Genomic DNA, 14,195 nt, shown 5'->3' on the forward strand with positions numbered 1-14,195 from the left:
GCGGAGGCAGTCCAGTTACCATCCTTCTGTCTCCGTGAGGAGGGTGGGTCTTATGTTCTCAAGGAGAATCACCCATACTGGCACCAGGTCCAAGGGCAGCTGCACATCACAGACCGGAGTATCTGCTATTTTGTTGTGTGGACCACGAAGGAGGCGATCATCATCCCCATCCCCAAAGACCCTGCATGGCATGGAAATCTCCTCCTCCTGGAGAACTTCTACACTCAGCATATGCTCCCTGTGTTGGCCAGTAGAGAGGAGGACATATAAATAAACACACACACACACACACATGATATTTAACTAATAAACAATAAATCCCATGTTGTTGGAAAAGTAATAATGCTGCATGTGTACGTTTTTGTTCAAATATAGCAAGTGTTATCGTGTTATGTGTTCCTGATATCGTGCAGCCCTAATATTAAGGCCTTATTGTCACATGCACAATAACTACAGTGCAGTTTTGGGCAATGAACATGTTAAGTCTCAGGCCCCTCTAAAATAAAGGATATTTAAGACATATAAATAAATAATTACTTTTACTGAACTACTACATAACTGTATTACATGGTTATATAAATAGTTTGAATGATTCATGACTGACAGAAGCTTGTTTTTACACTGACCTGTTATACTCATATCTTTGTAACTTCAGTAAACCTCAACAATTCCCCTTCTGGTTTCATGCATCACAGTTCAGTAAACTGAGTAAAATATGAACCAGTGTAATCATTATAATAACTTAGGATTGTAACTCTTTAGAAAAGGTGTAGGTGGCTCTTAAAAGAGCCGTTGTGTGACTTTGGGCTGGTCTCAGCAGTTTAAGCCCTCTCCGCGGATGCAGCGGGCCAGCTGGATGTTCCCCCCGGGGATCGCAGGCTGAAAGGTTTGGGAACCCCTGGCTTAGTCAACGGTAAGGGTGCTGGCTACTTCCTTTATCAGGGGATTTTGCAGGTTCACCAAGGCACAGCAAAGCTGTACCAGCACATCTGCAGTGTTCCTGAGGTGGCAAGGAATCAGGTCCAGAATCCTGAACTCCTTTATTCTGGCATTTGCCCTCTCCACATGGACCCTGTTCTTGGCTATTTCCCTGGTAGCTCTCACCTCACTCTCTATGAACTTACCCTTGTTCAGGAAAGGGGGAATGTTCACAATCACACCCGCAGGCACAATATCAGATATTAAGAAGCCCTTGTCTGCCAGGATAAGGTCGCCAGCCACTAAATGTTCCAGAATGCCTGAATGCTGCATAATGGCCTTATCAGACACAGAGCCCGGGAAGAGTTGGCTGCAGAAGTTGATGACTCCATTTGGGGCCACAGAGATGAGCACTTTGAAGGAGTGCATCCCTCTGTAGGTGGAGTATGTCAGCTTGGCTTGGTCCATCTGACTTGGGGCGGCCACGTGGATGTCGGTGCAGTCGACAATCATTCTGCAGTTGAAGGCAGAGGACTGGAAAGCAGCAGGCATGCTGTTTTGTTTTTTTTGCCTACTGGGCACAGTGGACATCATTTTTTTGAACAGCAACCTGTGGAGCAGATGGACCATGGTGTTCACCACATTACCCACTGTTGCGGTACTGCAGTGGAACAGCTGTGCAAGGTGCAGGTGAGGATAATTCTGCCGGATCTTCATCATGGCCATGAAGACCTGGTCTGCCAGCAGGATGCCCTCCACTTTCCATCCAGCGAAATAGACAATGGAGCCCTCAAAGCGCTCCACCAACCCCGCCACCCTTTTAAACATGGCCTGATCAGGAAGCCCTGTTTCCATACGGATTACATCATCAGGTAAGCCTGCTGCTGAATATTTGGCCATTCGCATCCAAGTATCCCCTGCCAGGTCTGCGGAACAACTGGACTGCACACTGGAGGGTCCAGGTTCGGTGTCTGCGGACTGCACGTTGGAGAATTCGGGGTAGTTTCTGCAGACTCTGGCCTTTTGCTGTAGCTGTGGTCGCTGGACTGATTAACCGCTAAGCTCCCTTTCTCTTTGGTCCACTCAAATACAGTTGGCCCTTTCTCTTTTCCATGAGGAAAATGGCAGCTGCATATTCGGCTTTTCTCATCTGGCTCCCTGTCTGCTCGTCTACAATGAGAAAATTATATAATTCATTACTAACAATCATTTAAACCTGCCAAATAGCCCCCCTACCCATAGTTTAAACAGTCTGCACTCTTGTATTTATATTGTGAAGCACTTGTAACATTCAGCTTGTATGTGTTTTAGTTGAACCCTAAGTAAGACAGAGCTCTTAAGGCCAAACAGTGTGTTTGGCCTTTTAAGTGTGACACATATGTAGGGATAAATGCTTCACCTGACCACTGTTACTAAATAAAAAAGGTTTTCTGCATCGTCCGTAATTTTTTCCAAATAATTACCAATATTTCACAAATTCTTCATGTCAATTTAAGAGCACAGCTGTATGTTGACTATGTCAACTTTGCTTGGTTCATCTTACTGGGGGGCAGCTACATGGATGTCGGTGCAGTCCACAATCATTTTGCAGTTGAAGGCAGAATTAATTTATTATTGACTCAGAATGAAGCACAACTTCATGTCATACAATACATTGACTTCATTTGTAATTGTGTAAAAAAATAAAGCATTTATTAGCAAGCAGGACCTGCAGGAACAGAGAACGGTGATGGGTGGAGCTGGGAAGAGAGAAGAATAAAGAAAACAGATAAACTTTATTATCGGATATTAAAAATTAAATTTTCAAAACAAGTTGCCGCTCCTACAGTTTTCTAGTATGTAAAGATGATTTCACTTGACCTATGCAAAATATCACACTCAATACATGTGTGTCTCTGGGGGGTGCAATGTGCCTTTGATATATATAAATAATATACCATAACCAAATATGTACAGTGGAAATCAGGTTGCCAGGTCAGTCCAGTGTGCATGTTCCTCAACGTCTCAGCAGTTACAGGTGAGGTAAATAAAATAAAAGAGAAAAAGGTCAGTAACAACACTTGAAAGTAACAACACTTTGAATAATTATCTCTTCTAATAATCTTCTCTCAGTAAGCACACAACTACTGTAACACGTCCAGAAGAATGTCATGCAAAGCTCCCTGCCTGCGACTCTCCCTGACTGCTTCCTTAGCACCCGGTGGAGGGTGCAGTAGGCTACGCTTCAAATGTTTCACGAAATACTTACCAACATGACTATTCTTACTATTTAAAATGTTGGTTTACTTCATGTAATAAAATAATAACTTCATGGTAAGGCTACTAAAAATGACAAGGCTAAGTAATGTAATGCTAACTAACGTGCTCGCTACTCGTCGCTACTAGCTAGGTAGCTAACTTGACTATGCACATGAACATGCACAACATGTATATTACCTATGATATTGCCTGATATGTCTGATCCAGCGACTCCTGGTCCTTTCATCAGACGGGAATCGATAGAAGGAGCAAGTGGTATGATCACTTTTATGATTACAACCTGGTACAAAGCACACAGGCATCTTGTAAAAGTGAATTTATTTTTAGCGATCTATAATTTATTGGAGGGAATAAATCAGTTATGAGATCTTCTTCTTCTTCGCTTTAATTACGAGTCTTATTATAAATCACCGAGCATGCCTGTGACATCACTTACGCGACCCAGAATGGGATTTGGGATTTGTAGTCTTTGTAGTAGCGTATTTTTCATAGTCTTATATTTCAGCAGTTTTACGACAAAATGTGACTTTTTTGACCTGGAAATGATTGTTTAAGATTGACAAACATCATATGTGTAGTTCGTGGCACAATTCAAACGGGATCACAAGATACGTGTTCTCTCTCCATTGAATTCAATGTAAATGTTTCGCTTCCGGGGTCCCATGGTCCGGAAGTAGATGGGCGTGACTTCGCCTCTCCATACGTTTAATAATTACCTGTACTCGGTGCGCCATATTGTTTGTTGTCTGTTGTCTGTAAACCTCCATGGCTGCTTCTCAGGTCGATTAAATGAAATCCTTGCTTCCCTCACTTGCGTCGTTTCCCTGCGTTTAGTCCCTCCCACCAGGGAAGCATGGAGGGACGCAAGAGAGGCTTCTCAATACTCAAATTTTCCCTCCTCGACTGCTCGACTCCTCGGTCCTAGTTCCTCTAAATGCACACCGAGGACCGAGCATCGAGCGTCGAGGAGGCTCTCTGAAGGAACTATAACCGAGGATACACTGATGGTTCCTCCACGGCTCCTCCACGGATGCATTTCCGGGAACGGTGGAGGCGTGACGCACGGCCGGACTTATCTCAGCCAATGACAGCTATGCATGCATCCCCTGGATATTATTTTAGAAACTGCTTTCATCGCGTCGCAATGTTTCCAGTGAGAACAGCTGTAAGGTCCGTGCAGAAAGCAGAGCAGTGTGTATAATATATATCACTCAGTATAACAGGCCTACTCTCTTTATTTGCTTTAGTTTAGTAGATATCTACAAACAAAGAGTCGATATTTTTCTAAGACCATTGCTTCACATAATAAAATACACAACGGCTTATGCTTTAGGAGCTGTAGGTGTGTGTGGTACAGTGTGTAGGTGTGTGTGGTACAGTGTGTAGGTGTGTGTTGTACTGTACAACACACACCTACACACTGTACCACACACACCGACACACTACCACACACACCTACACACTGTACAACTTGTACAGTGTGTAGGTGTGTGTTGTACAGTGCGTAAATGCGGCGGACAGACGGGTCTCAGTTGGTTTGGTGTCCTCTGCTTACTTTTAATAGGCCTACTTGTAAATACAACTTTTGGCCCGTAATTTCAATTCCCCATTTCAGCGACCAGAGAGAGGGGGGGATATATCCAGTCTCTGATTGTGTTACGTTATTATGAGTGCTCTCATAATTGTATATATTTATATAAATATATTTGTGTGTGTGTCTGTAGCCTGTTATTGTCTCATTATACCGCACTCTCAAGGAATTCAAAGTAAATATGTGGGGGAACAATGTTCAGCTGATCTAACAGAGATACAGCGCTATGACAAAACACTCGACAGCTGATGCAGCTGTTGCCACGTAATAATGAACGGACGTCTCTTTAAAATGACCGCTCAGAGGAGAGGAGTTCTCATTTCTTTAAACGTCTGCTGCTTCCCCTCCTCTCTCCTCGGTTCCCCTCCTCGGTCCTCCGCTCGCATCTCCTGTGGGCGGGTCTCGAGGAGGGGAACCGAGGAGGGGACATTTGAGTATTGAGAAGCCTCTATAGAAACCACGAGAAGCAGGGAAATGAGTTTTAAGAGCAATGGGACGTCCTTTCCTCCGGAGCGTCACGTGAAGCGACGTCCGTTTGTGATGACGCTGCACAGTAGTCTAGGGCAGGCATCCTCAAACTACGGACTCCGGTCCGGATCCGGACCGAACCACCACTGTCTCCGGACTCTGAGCAAATTATAGTTTTCATATGTATTATCTCTCTGTATTATATGTGAGACATCGCCACAACGCATTCGCAACGAGTCAAAATTATCCGCTATGTCCACTGCAAACAGCGCTCTGCATGTCTGACTGTTCCACTGTGTTCCACCTGTGTGTGTCAACGCTTTGGTCCAATCACATTCAGCATCCAGTCAGCGTTTTTCCCCCCCAAACAATCTGCGAATCAGAGGCACAGTAGGGCGGGTCTTCGCGGAATGCGGGTGGGAAAAATGTGTGTGTCTCTTTCAACCTGTTTAAGTCAGAGCGAGAATTAAAAAAAACAAAATTCAGAGCGAGAGTTAACAGCTCATCTAGTTCCATCTGTACTGTAGCTAGTAGCCTAGTTTCACCTACCGGGGTGGCAACTGACACCCTAAAAATAGGCCTTGCCACCCCAGCTGCCACCCCAGTTGGCAGCTTTGTTTTGAAAGAAAAGTTGTGGCTCATCGGACATTTATGAGAGAAAGTCTCTAATGTCCGAGTGCAAGTGAATGCAGCACAAGATGCACGTCATGCACGTCCCCCGGTCCTGGCGCGAGTGTGGACATACGATTGGCGGCGATTTCATTTTGAACTGGACGGCGCAAAACGAGAAGCATTCGGACCCAAGCACTGAAGGAATGAGGTATTTGCGGTCTACAATGACAGAGAATAGACTGTCAGTTTGGCTGTACTCAGCATTGAATCAAAACGCTCTAAAGCTGTTGATCTTAATACGTTTGTGAAATGGTAATCGCCGCATTCAGCTGTAATAGACATGTCAACTTGATGCTCTGCTCACGGATGAGCATACACAACTATTAAAGGTGGGGTAGGTAAGTTTCAGAAACCGGCTCGAGTGCACTAAAATTTGAAAATACACAGCCGAAAAGAATCCCCTTCCTTCAGACTTCCTTACAGAGCACCTCCTCCAACACACATGAACGCGCACATGACGTCTGCAGACTGGTGAAAGTGGCCGCCTGGCGAGTCATTGAAGTACTGCTGCAATGCACGCCCAATGAGGGCACGAGATACATTTGTGCGTGCACGAGATGGAAGGCTGACAGACAGGGCGGCAATCCAATCCGTTTAGCCGGGCCGGCTAAACGGATTGGTTGTACTTTTTACAGTACCACGGCTTCCACAGATGACATTTTTTTATGGATTTTTTGTCAAATACTTCAGATATTCATTGCTATCGGGATGTTAAGAGCATTCCATGGAATATAACAAAAAGTGTATCTCGAGCCGGTTTCTCAAACTTACCTACCCCACCTTTAAGATGATGACCTTACGTGTGTAAATATATTTTTTTCTTTGAGGGGGTCTGCCCCCAAAAAACAGTTTTAAGTCCTGAGAAAGTCAAATAAGACGGTGTGTAAAACTTCACTGCCCAGCCAAAAAAAAGTAACCACTTTGATTGAACTAGGCCAGTAGGTAAGGGCTTTCCACTGGATAATAACTGCAGTATAAAAGAATGCATGACTGAAGTGATGGAGACCATGTTGAAGGCAAACACAAAGAGGAAATAACAGGTCAAATCAAGCAAATCCCCCTCTCAGATTCCACAGCAACCAGAAGAACATACATACTGGCTGGTGATTTGATTAATCAGCTTTGTGATGGAATAAAAAATGCACAGTGCATTTCCTTAGCTGTGGGTGAGTCCACTGACACCACTGACAATGCTCAGTTGCTGGTGTTTGTGAGTTTTTATGATGAGGCAAAGGGGGAGTTTGTTGAAGATGTGTTGGGCCTGACGAACCTCAGTGGACACACAAGGGGGCAAGACATTTATAAAGCAATAATGGGAATGCTGAATGAAAGAGGGTGCAGCTGCCTTTATTCATAACTGTGCAGCTCTTACACTGCGACTCTGAGGGGTCAAGCACAGACACAATAACAATGAAAACTGCTGCATACAGATTATTTTTGTTTTTGCAACCTCGTGTTAAGAATCTTGTTGCAATTGTTTAAAAGTTTGAATGACCGTAATAAACGGACCTTTGTCTTATTGAAACATTTATTTTGGACCTTTAAGATTTGTATTTGAGTACCCCTCAAATACAGCTGATCGTCTGACAGCAGCCAGCTCTGTCCCCGTTATTTCCACACACACCCCCGCCTCTGTTAGTACACATTTACTGACACAAACATTTGTATCATCTGTTGTAGATCCCAATAAATAAAATAAAATAAGAACTCATTCTCAAAAAAGATAAACGCCATTCTTAAAATGTATAAACGAACAATAGTTTGATTAATATTGATTAGAGTGCACAAAAGAAATAAAATAATTGAGAGAAGAAAAAGAGATATGTTATCTATCAAAACCCAGTTAGATTAACATTCATTGGATTGCACACTTTGTTTGTTTGTTTGTTTGGATATGTAGCACATTAACATGTTAATAGCACTTAATGACTGACTGAATGGAAATGACAATAAATGAAAATGTAAAACGAAAAAAGCGATCATGAAAATGTTTCCAACAAATGAATAAAATGATTTTTGACCACTTTGTTGTTCAGATATATCACATATTTGTAACTAAATGAAACAGGAATTGAAACAAAACACGGTATAAACTGAGGAGTGACTCCCGTGAGGTTCATGTGTTTTCTTCACTCCGCTGGGAAACGGCTCTCATGTCAAGAACATAGACTGTATATATAAATGGACGTAGGGTCCGTGACGTCACCCATAGGATTCTGCAGAGTTGCCGTGAAGCCCTTAGTAGGCGGAGTCGGCCACTAACGGCTCGACAGTGTTATCAGAGTCTAACTCCCGCCTTCTCCAAATAAGGGCAAAGAGGCGTGAGGCGGAGCTGAGGCGGAGCTGAGGCGGAGCTGAGGCGGAGCTGAGGCGGAGCTGAGGCGGAGCTGAGGCGGAGCTGAGGCGGAGCTGAGGCGGAGCTGAGGCGGAGCTGAGGCGGAGCTGAGGCGGAGCTGAGGCGGAGCTGAGGCGGAGCTGAGGCGGAGCTGAGGCGGAGCTGAGGCGGAGCTGAGGCGGAGCTGAGGCGGAGCTGAGGCGGAGCTGAGGCGGAGCTGAGGCGGAGCTGAGGCGGAGCTGAGAGCTGAGGCGGAGCTGAGAGCTGAGGCGGAGCTGAGAGCTGAGGCGGAGCTGAGAGCTGAGGCGGAGCTGAGAGCTGAGGCGGAGCTGAGGCGGGACAGGGCGGGACCTGCTGCCAACGAGCGTGACGTTCGAGTCCTAGCTCAGGCTAAGAAGCTAAGCTAACATGCTCTCAGTATCAATCGAATGTAAAACATGATTGATGAAAGTAGTAAATCGGTCAGATTTGACCCGAAGACAACAGGAGGGTTAATGCCATATTCATATTCACAACTTTTACAAATATGTCTATATAGTCTGTGTTGGTAAATGTCATCTAGGTTGCACATTTCCTGCTGAAATACATGCATACCAAGTCACTGCGTGGCACTTTGGTTTTGATAAAACAGTGTAGTTCCACTATATAAACGTTACATTCATAATCAAACGAGACAATCTGCAAGATAATTAGCTATTTGGTATTATTCTTAATGCTTGTCATTCACACGTTAATAAAATAAAATAAGTACCGATACATAGCAGAATAATTGTGGCGGTGTTCAGCTTAATAAGCCTTGCTCAACATCATTTATTTAGCTAATACTACAGCGGGCTGCAGGCGAACCAAGTCCGCGTTACGATGCATTCCTTGATCTCCAGTTATAACGCCGGACTCCGCCGCTGGCCGAAGCTAACGGAGCCCCAGGGTGCTAGCTACGGCCGCCGGGACGCGCTAGCGAGCTAGCACCCTGCAGCCCCGTTAGCTTCGGCGGCGTGGACTCCGGCGGCCCACCCCTTTTAACATTTGCTCCCGTTTAGCATTATGGGCGTCATAGCCATATAGTATAAAAGTCTTACCCAAGGCTGAATCATAAACTAAACTGTATATATGTATAAAGTGTTACGTCCTTAGCTGGCTAATAAGCTACATAACAGGCTAAGCTAACAAGCACACAAACACCTGCTAACGGGGTTAACATGTATAATATTATCATTTTACTCACCGAAAAAAGCTGAAAGTAGACTTCTTGGAAGATCTGTTAGTACATTCAAGCACACAGCATGACATTTTAATTATCTGGTATTTGTAACAATATTCCCTAACAGGCACGATCACCACGAACACAGCTAAAGGATCAAGTACAGTAACTACAACTAACTAACGTTGTAGCCTCTATGGTGGTAGCCTAGCAGATTGGACAAGTTGCTGTTAGCTGACAGTGAGGCACGTATCTGTCAATCAAAGTGACCACGCCCTAATGTATGCACAAACTTTAAGACCTAATATAAATATAAAGGGTCGCGTTAGAAAACAATTCACTCACAGATCCATAATCATGAAGGTGGAATCTAACTATATCAATAATAAAATGTATGGAGCCAGGGGTAGAAACATGTTTTTTTCTGCTGTAAAATCGGGCATTTTAACATGGGGGTCTATGGAAATTGCTCCTTTCTGCAGCCATCGCCTATCGGCCAATATATGAACTGCAGTGTGTGGCACTTCCGTATTGGCTTCCCGGCTCTACCCCACAGTTTGCCGCTTGGTCAAGAAGCATGAGATCAGTGCATGCACTGCATCGTCCAATCAGTGAGCGATACACAGTAAGGGGGCGGGGCGAGTATCTGAGGATTTCATCGGAGGATGGTCTGGTGGTTCCTCGATTATCGCTCCTCCATTATCGCTCCTCGATCCTCGGTCCTCCGGCAGAAATAAGAGCCATGGGACGGTACTCAAGATGGCGCAGGCAAATCAACTTCCGGTGAGACCGAGGAGCGAGGAAATGAAAATAGTCGACCTGAGAAGCAGCCGATGTCTCCTTAAATATCCTTGCGTCAGCGTCTCACGTTTTGGGCGTGCTCTCTTCTGACCATATTTGGAAGTACAACTTTCGCGGCTGCAGCTAGACCCTTCTCAGCCACCGTAGTGTCGTGTCAGGTGGGCGTGTCGTGTACCATCGTGTACTGTCCGCGGCCGCAGCTAGACCCTTCTCCGCATTTTGGCTGTGAGCTGCGGGCGCCAGATAAGCCAACATCCCCCATTTTCATCACTTACAGCGCCCATCGTACAGGGCAAATGAAACGTGTAACTGGGGTGAAAAGCGTGTTACATTTACTTAATTATGAATATTGTTACATCAAGGCCGACAATTAGGATGAGCACCAACGGTCAAAAAAATGTTTTTCCCTCCCAGAGCTGCCAGCGCAGCACCTCCACAGATCTGGCGCCCGAGGCGAACATCTATAACGCCAGTGCCACGGGCCGGCCCTGAGTTCATATGCAACTCGCAAATATCTTTCTCTCTCTCTCTCTCTCTCTCTCAATGTTGGTGCGCAAATGCGCCTTTTTTTAAATGACCCGGTGCTCCAGTTATGTGCAGCCAGGGCCGTTTCTAGCTTTTTGGGGGCCCTATGCAAGATGCTGTTTGGGGACCCTAGTTTTGACAGTTTTTTAACTACAATGGGGGGGATTCCGAAGCCTTTAAGATCATCTGTGGAGATGCATCAATCTGTTACACTTTAATAGGAAAACAGGCTAATTTCACGAAAACCAAGCAATTGAAAATGACAAAAAATGATATTAAAAAGGTAAACAATAAGGCTCTTCTATGTCAATAAATGCAAGAGATGCAGCATTTTCTCAGCTATCATTGCAGTTTAGTCGTGTTTATATCCTACATTGGATTTGTAAGCATATAATGCTTCACCGAACACTCACAGGAGGGGGCTTGGCTGTCTACAAATAAAGAGGGCTCATTTTAATTCTCCCCAAATATATTGAGGCTGAACCTGAACTTTGAATTATCTGCTCCCATCATAATCTTGGCGATCTTGTTGAAATTGTGAATGCAGAATTAAAAATACTATGTAACTGGTTTGCAGTTAATAAATTATCCCTTAATGTGGCAAATTACATGTTATTCAATACAAAGTCTGAGAGTAGAAATGACTGCATTATACGGATTTGCAATACAGAGATAGAAAAAGTTGGTGCATGTACATTTTTAGGACTGCTTGTTGACGAAAAACTCAATTGGAAGCACTATATACATTATGTACAGACTAAACTGTCAAAAACAATAGGTATTTTGTATCATACTAAGAACATTCTTGAAGAAAATATACTCTTTATAACAGTCTATTTCTCCCTTACCTTTAATACTGCTCCGAAATATGGGGAAACACGTACTCAACAAATCTACAAAAAATAATAACATCTGTCTGAATAGTCTGTGGAGTTGGTAAATATGAACACACAACTCCCATATTTAAAAAAAACTCAATCTATTCAAATGTGTTAGTAGTACAGCTTAAAACAGTACTAATTATGCACAAAATGTTCCATAACAAAATGCCTAATAACATTCAAAAGCAGTTCCAAACCACAGCGTGAACATATGAATGTAAAAAAAGTCACTTGAAAATAAGTGTTCACAATGTTTATATGCAATTATGCATATATTATTATTATTATTATTATTATTATTAATTTGCCAAGTGCATGTGTACCTATGTATATATAGTATTTTAATTTCCAAAAAAAGATAGTTGAAACTGCTATTGACATGTGCAGAAAATGACCCTATATCTAGTTTTCGTATATGCATTTATTGTTTTCCTGCCCTAACTTTTATTTAATTGTTTCTCCTGTTTTCTTTATTTCTTTGTATTCCTTCATGTGAGACAGCGACCCTTTTAGCGGCTGGATTTCCAGTGAAAGAACCACACACGAGAGGAGGTAGAGTTGCACACCATAGTGTCTTTATTTCACAACCACCATAAAGAACAGCCAGCCAGCCAGCCAGCCAGCCAGCATGGAGCTCTTTTATAGAGGATCTTATTGGGAAACCATTCACAGGTGAGCCATTATAAATACACATGTCATCATAATTAGTATAACGATAATCCATAACATTCTGTGCATGTATGATCAGTGGTTTATAGCCAGCTGTTAAGTTAACCCCAAAACCCACATTATAACTGACCATAATATATAGACATACATTCCCAACTACAACAGAAACCCCTACGCCCATCCCGCCACTTGGTTCGTCCTGGAACCTTCTTTAGTCAGTGTTTGTTTCCCCCCGAGGACCTTTTGGCCAAACACACTGGAGCGGACACAGGACGAAACAGCATGGGTAAGCGATGGGCGTAACCTTTACACAGTGTTCACTTCTACAATGAATGCAACTTAATGTCATGACATATACACGCTAAAACAGGACATCTGCACACAATGATTAATCTCATCCGCTGTCAATCTTACACAATTATAAATACTCTCGGCGCTCTCGCTGTAACTCCCCTCTCTTTTCAGGTGGAGCCGAGGACCGACCAGCATCTGCCAGACGACATTCCAAATAATACGGTTTAATCATTTAACAACTACTACATCAATAAATAGTATAGATTATATAAAAATGTGCAAATAGGCCATGTCAAACTGTACTGTGCAAATCATGCTAATAAAGTGCAAACTGTTCACTAAAGTGCTGAGTGACATTCTTACTGTGCAACAGGAAGTCGTTATATAAAGTGCAAACCCACATGTGCAATATTACAAGGCCCCCAAAGCCGTCAGAAGTTACCTTCGTTACACTTCATTTCTATACGTTTTTGACGCAATAATGCCGCTGTATTAGGATGATGCACGGGAGGGCTACTTTCCACAAGCTATGCTTCAGCCCTCCCGCTTCTACTAATTTTGTTCATCTTTGTGTGTATGAATTAAACTTTTTTGGTTTTTCGGATGAATAAAAAAAATAAATAAATAAATACTTTCAGCTTGGGGGCCCCCTAGTGGCCGCGGGGGCCCTATGCCCCCGCATAGTCCGCATATAGGAAGAAACGGCCCTGTGTGCAGCCCTGCTTATAGTGCCCTTTCTACTGTCCATGGTACATCTTGAAGCACTCAATGTGCAGTGGTGCTTTGCATTTCTCACATGCAGATGCACATGCCTCAGACTCTGGCCTGCCCCCCCGCACCAAACTGCGAACCTTCGGGGACAGTGTGGCAGCCCCCACCCTCTGGAACGCTCTCCCTGCGGAGATTCGCAACATCCCCACACTCGACGCCTTCAAAAGGGCCCTCAAGTCCCATGTGTTTGCCAAGGCTTTCGGCCCCTAATCGATCTGTTGTTTTGTCTGTCTGACTTTTGTTTTGTTATGTTATGTTTGTTTTTGCCCTATTACTTGTAAAGCGACCTTGGGTCCCTTGAAAGGCGCTATATAAATCCAAGCTATTATTATTATTATTATAGGTAGTGCGTTTGTCACAGTGACGACATCTCTGGAACCGATGCATCGTGTTGATTGGCCAGTGAGATGATTTGTCATACCTGATGTTCAACAGTAGCTGCCAGCAGAGATCTCCTGCCCTGGCTCAGTGGTTTTGTGCCACACTTTTGCACAAGTGACTGCGCCACTATCCTTGAGAAGGTGAGCAGATCAATGGTCCTTCCCATAATGTCCTTGTAAAATAAATGGCTGTTCACAAGTGCACTGTTGAGAGACCATGCAAAGATGGGCCACCACCACTTCTTAGACCTGATCGAGATATGGTATCTTGATACCTGTTGGTCATGAAGGTCAACACCACCCATGTGCTCATTGTATAGGTTGATGCATTTTGGTTGTGGGACTTTGTCAAATGTACGTCGCTCCTTGTTCCATCTCTTGACAAAGGTCTCACTGTATTTCTCCTCCATGTTTGTTGCCACTGTGACAA

The 14,195-nt window shown here is 43.9% G+C and overlaps 1 long non-coding RNA gene across 1 annotated transcript; it reads left to right on the plus strand.

Moving 5' to 3' along the window:
* The first annotated feature begins 12,560 nt into the window (after positions 1-12,560).
* On the plus strand, positions 12,561-12,957 carry LOC117547365. Its single transcript, XR_004569170.1, has 2 exons — positions 12,561-12,606; positions 12,786-12,957. It is a non-coding gene; the product is annotated as an uncharacterized LOC117547365 (long non-coding RNA).
* The last annotated feature ends 1,238 nt before the right edge of the window (positions 12,958-14,195 follow it).

This window comes from Gymnodraco acuticeps, unplaced genomic scaffold, assembly GCF_902827175.1.
Source record: "Gymnodraco acuticeps unplaced genomic scaffold, fGymAcu1.1, whole genome shotgun sequence".
In the NCBI taxonomy this organism is placed as follows: Eukaryota; Metazoa; Chordata; class Actinopteri; order Perciformes; family Bathydraconidae; genus Gymnodraco; species Gymnodraco acuticeps.